The sequence below is a fragment of the Pungitius pungitius genome, chromosome 5 (assembly GCF_949316345.1).
Source record: "Pungitius pungitius chromosome 5, fPunPun2.1, whole genome shotgun sequence".
NCBI lineage: Eukaryota > Metazoa > Chordata > Actinopteri > Perciformes > Gasterosteidae > Pungitius > Pungitius pungitius.
Genome location: NC_084904.1, coordinates 15436944 through 15443016, shown reverse-complemented (window position 1 = coordinate 15443016; position 6073 = coordinate 15436944).

Below are 6073 nucleotides of genomic sequence, written 5' to 3'. Positions count from 1 at the left end.
CACCCTTCATCTCCCTCTCTTTGGGTCATTAGCATGTTGCTGATGGGGGCCGGTCATCCATTGAGCGGTGCAGGGAAGTTTGGCCGTGGCTGCAGCGGGCCTGTCAGGGCAGGTCATTAAGAAAACGACAGGTCGGGGAATACACAGACAAGGTTGATTGGTTTCCTGCAGCCGTCAGCAGAGCCCAGCAGCATCTCCTGACCCTGTGAGCCCCATCTAACCTGCACACACATACACAAACACATACTCTTCATGCACCTGCCCAAGAACACACACACACACACACACATTTGTATAAACATAGGCACGGAGAACACATGCGCAGTGTGTGAGGCCACACAAAGGTATCGTATGTGCCCACGGACACTCAACAACATTAAGGTACAAGGAGCCACAGCGAGAACATTACCCTGATCCTAATCCGTTCAATCCAGCTTGTTTCCAGTTTTTAGATTTGCGAATTAAAGTGTGGAGCTTGGCAGTGGTCCAGACGAGCACGCCTGCTGCTAACGCCCCTCAACATGTGTCAAGGACGAAGCCAAAGGGAAAAAGACCCATTGAAAGGAGAACAGACTACATGAATAAACAACATTTTTTTATATTGTTGGATCACCTTTGCAGTCAGTACAGCTACAAGAGGAAAAAAAAATGCAATTCTCGAGTTGACCAGTTTTCTTGAAAGGTCGTATGTGGGATTGAATGTGACTGTGTGCAAGGAGGGGCTCTGTCATGCGTGCGGAGATGGAATGCTACCCAACATCCATCTCTGCTGTCTGTTGTGCTGTGAATGTCAAACCCTAGGGCTCTGACACCCACTGCCCTTCCAACCCGCCCTCTTTACGCCCCCTACCCTACCTGACCCTCCAGTCTCAAGCGGTCCTGGCCTACCTGATGAAAAGAGGCACCTGCCTGGGGCTTCTGTGCTCCAAATGAGCCCTATAATAACGTTACTTCAAATGGCAACGCCAGGGTTATTAGCACGCATGTTTTCAGGGGTGTTCATGGTGTTTGGGGAGGGGGGAGGGAGGGGTCTTGTGTAGCTGCCACAGCCTTCCATCCAGCCCTCAGTGTAATCAAATGCATTAATGTGTAAAAATGCCATTTAGCACAGCACATCCGACTGCAGGCTGGTAAGCAGATGCTGATAGACAGATAGGGGTTGATTGACAGTCCGCGGCTGTGCTCTGTCTGTGGGTGTCATTGACACACAAGCCATTCTTCATGCTTAGGCTCGTCATTGAGCCCGCTTTCTACCTGTGGAATAGTTATGCAGCGATACACATTAAATGGCCCACATGGACACATCAACACACCCGCACACACACACACGTACATTTAAGAAGCTGCACACACTCTAACATTAACCCACACATTTTGATTGTAAATGCACAATATAATTGCTAATGGGACCTGTCTTCAGGGTGAAGTGGTGTTAACCTCTGATCAACCCTAGGTCAACCACTTATGGGCTAGATAGAATTCATTACATTTCACCCTCTTCATCATCAGCATCTGACTGACCAATTTCACACCCATGACAATGACAAACTTAGAGCGAAGGGATAAAAGAGGCTTGAGGCATTTTAGCGACGGCCCCTCGTAGACATAATAATACAAGTCTCATTGCAATTGTCATTGCACTGTGCAGGCATGCTGGTTGGGTATTTTATTGTTTGGGTAAATTATCCCAAACTGTTCTCCGAGCCAGCCAGCAAGCCAGCCATCCATCCACATAACTAGTCAGTCAGCCTCAAGCCTCAGAGAGGCTGTTTTTAACGGACTGAGCCTGCCATAGCACAACACAGCCGACCAGGCGGCAAATAAGATGTTAATAGATAGCTTCATCACGACAACAAACCGGAGAGAGGAGGGGGGGGGGGGACCTAAACCGCAACAGATTTCCTAGACTTCTAATTAACAGTGATGGCAATTAAAGTATAATTCCGCCCATTTCGCTCTGCAGCGTTCACTCTCCCTCGTCTCCAATTGCCTTTTTCCCCACTCGCCAAAAGCACTAGAGGGCTGTGACGCGTTCCCATTTTTCTGATCAATTTCTTCACATATGCTGTTGTTGGCAGCGCTGATGAAACACCCATGTCGAACAAGTGGCAAATAAATAAATGACCGGGTCATCTTCTCTAGGCTAATCCTCTGCTCAAGGCATTGCCATATACCACATAATATGTAGGTATTTTTTGCATTTAAATGCACATAAAGATGTGTGCATCTGTGTGTTTGTGTGTGTGACAGTGGGGCCAGACAGCAATACGGGGGCAGGTGAATGATAGCAACTCTAATTAGCAGGGTTGTGGCTCCTGCGCTGCGCTGCGCAAGAGATGAGTCGCCGGGGACTCCGAGGTGCCAGGCTCGCTGGGGAGGATTCGGAAAAACAGCTTTAATTGGTGGAAGTTATTTATAGACAAAGCACCTCTTTCAAGGTTAGTGGGTTAAGTCTGTTCAGTCCTCTGCGGAGACCGTCGTGTTTGGTGGCAACTAAACCGGCCTCAGCTCCCCCCTCTCCCATAACCGTACACACACACTGAAAATCTATTGGCACACACACACAGACACACACACACACACACACACACACACACACGCATATGGACACGCTTAGACGTTCTGTTTACACCATTGGATTTTTCCGGAGCAAGAGAAAGTGAGTGAGAGAAAGAGAATAAGGAGCAAGAAAGCGAGAGAGAGAGAAAGAGAGAGAGAGATAGGGAGACGCGGATGGAAAAGACAAGGTGGGGAGGTTGCTCCTGGGTTGAATCCCTCATTGGATGCGTCTTCATCTGCCGCCCGATCCTCCCGGGGGCCCCTACTTCTCCATTTCATTAGTTTGTCAGCCCGCGCGAAGGATTGTGCATTAGGCCTTTAATTTAGTGGATAGCCAGAGGCTGGCTGTGCTGCCTGGTGTGACTTTCAGCTCCTACAGGCTGGAATCTAACTAGGATCATCTTAGCTCAACCCAATGCAGACACATAAACACACACACACACACACACACACACCGTACTGCACCCACCTATTAAGAGATGGAGCGAGCAGGAGGTCCATTTATGTCCTGTGTTTATATGTATCCGTCCAAATATCTATCAACTCTGCTGCGTTTCTCAACACACAAAAACTTAAAAGAAACTTGCCAAAAATAACATTAAAAAATTGAAAATTGACAACAACCCCATACAATATATTAAGAAAAATATGCTGAAAACATAAAAACATATTTATCAATTGAACAACATATTTGCTGAATTCATTCCAATTACAGAATATATAACATCCGTCGTTCTTATCTGTCTATCTGGTTGTCCATACGTCTCTCTCTCTAATCTATTCTATTAAAAACTATAATTATTTTGTATGCAGCTGTATAATTAGTCGCACTGTTAAAGGGTCTCTCCAACAGTGCAAGCGGATAGCAGTTTCCTTGCTTGAGTTAGTGAGGTCATGCTGGTAGCAATACCCGTTGCATCAAAGGCTTCTCTCCTTCGGACCGAAGCTTCACTTTGGATGCCTGTCTCTGTCATTCAAGATATCTTTTGAGCAGAATGACGTGCGGGGGGGTCTGCTGAGGACTGGGTTGCCTGTGGGTGGACTTCTTCCACAACTTGAAGTCACAATTGCGACATATGCGCATGCACCCTCTCTGAGCGGCCCAATTACAAACACACGCGTGTGAATCAGCGTGAAAGTCGTGGACCCACGCAGTAGTGGTAAGGACTTTGTTACATGGAACAAAGACAAAAATAAAATACAAAGCCTTGTGAGAGAGCATGGTCGTCCATCTGACGCCCCAACTGAAAATGTCCCTTCACATCTTTTCTTGTTTTCCTCCTTAAGTACCGCTGCCCCCTCTCTGAGTCACCACCCCCTCCGACTTTTAACCCTGCAGCAGCCCTCACTCTCGCTCACCCTCACTGGCCAGCTCCACAACCCCCCCTACCCTGAATTTTTTTTTTTTTTTTTAGGCTGGCAGGGGAAGCTAAAGGGGGCGCGCTGGCTGTTGGTGGAGATGGGGGGGCCCTTCTTTTGTTTCCCCGTTACAACATGCATTTCATGGGAAGGCCTGGCTTCTGACCCTGCCGAGCACACACTGTGCCACGGCTGGGAGCTCCGAGGGAAAGGCCCATCTGTGGCATCCATCAGGGCTGTGCTCTCCCGCTGAGGTACTGTCAGGAGCTAGAGGGGGTGGTGGCGGTGGAGGGGAGGCTTGCGGGGGCAGGATAGGGAGGGGCCGGGGGGGCGGGGGGGGGGGGGGGGGGGGGTTGAGGTTTCTTGAAGAACGGGGAGAAGGGGGGTAAAATCAGACCGAAAAAAAGACATGAGGAACACACGGTCCTCCTGAATGCGTTTGTGTGTGTGTGTGTGTGTGTGTGTGTGTGTGTGTGTGTGTGTGTGTGTGTGTGTCATAAGAGTGTAGAGAGAATTCTTAGCAAATTGCAGTTCACTGCAGAAATTGTTCTGATTAATTAAAACTGTCACAGTTTATGCTAGTAGTTGCAAAATATATACACATATTGATATAACATGTATCTCAGAGATATATATTTATATATGGTGATATTCATAATATGAAATTCCGTTACACATTGTAACCAAAGTAGCACGTCATGTTAAATTCAGTAGCATTGAACCCACAAATTCTATTACAAACAGAAGCTAAACATTAGTGCACACGCAAGGGCTGAAACACACACAAATGGAATCAGATGAAAACCTTGCTTTATTTTTTGGGGTAAACCAGAGACAGGTTTTCAAATACCAGGAGCCCAGGTAAAAGCTGCTGGAACTGAAAGGCCCCAGATGTTGTTCTGTACCTTTCCTCTGCCATACCTTTCTCTGTACAGACTCTCTAATGTTGTTGCACATACCCGAGGCACTACACAATAGAAAAAGTGGATTGGTTTGAAGGTCAGTTTAAATAAAAATACTTCAGCAAGTATGACAGGCGGGGTGTGCTCTGGATAAATGCAGTGCTCTCATGCCAGCTCGCTGAAACTGATTGATTGACTTGTAAGATGTCACGGACAGGCTGGGGAGGCAGGGCGGAGGAAGAGATATGGCGAGGAGGATATGGCTACCATTGGATGGAAGATGAGACGTATATATGCATGTGTCGAGTGGTTGCACAGCTGAAAAGCACACACACACTCACCTACACACACCTACACACACACACACACATACAGCTGGCCAGCTATGGCCTGGTTCTGGTCAGTTGCCCGTGGCCACGGCGGGCGCAGGAGTCAGCTGTCAGCCTGTGACGGATTGATACAGACACCCCTCCCCCCCTCCTTCCCTCCCACCCCCCAACCCTCTGCCTCCGCCCTCGACACTCCCAAACCTCCACCTCCATCCCTCAATCCCTCCAGCCCTCTACCTCCCTCCTAGTCAGCAGCAGGCCCATGCCTGGTGGGCATGTTGGAGAGACCTACTGAGGAGGGGCCGGGAAAAAAAAAAGAGCCCGCCTCCATCTTGACTGTGGCCTGTATTCGAGCATGCCCTCCTGTCACCCTCAATCAGCCACTCTATTGGCTTCATATCTGTTAGCCATGTTAGCTACTAGGCTGTGGTCCCTCTATCACTTCATCTGGCCAGCTGACAGCAGCATGCTTGAGGTCCCTCCGTGTCAGTTGTCCTGTCCAATGTGGACTGGATGTCTTACTCTCTTCCAGCCTTGTTATTCTCGTGTGGATGCTTCCAAGAAAAACATAACGTGGCCTTGTTTTCATCAGCGCAGTAATAGGATACATTTAGGTCATCTCAGATAGTGTTTTTGAGGGAGCACTGAAAGGCTTTTACCTCTCAATGTCAGTTTATTGCTAAACATTTGAACAATGTCGTCATGGGTTTTGAGGGAACTTTACCGTAACGAAGTCAGCAAGATTGATCTTGAAACTAGAACATTTTAATTTAAAGTTTTACAAGCTTTGGAGTTTGAAAGACGTGGGTGTTTATTAGGCAGTCGATAAAAACATCCACACACAAGTTGTATTGTGGGAAAAGTTAGATTTGCTGCTTTGAGAGCATTTTAGCCTCTACCTCATTCATTTTGACCATTTCTTTT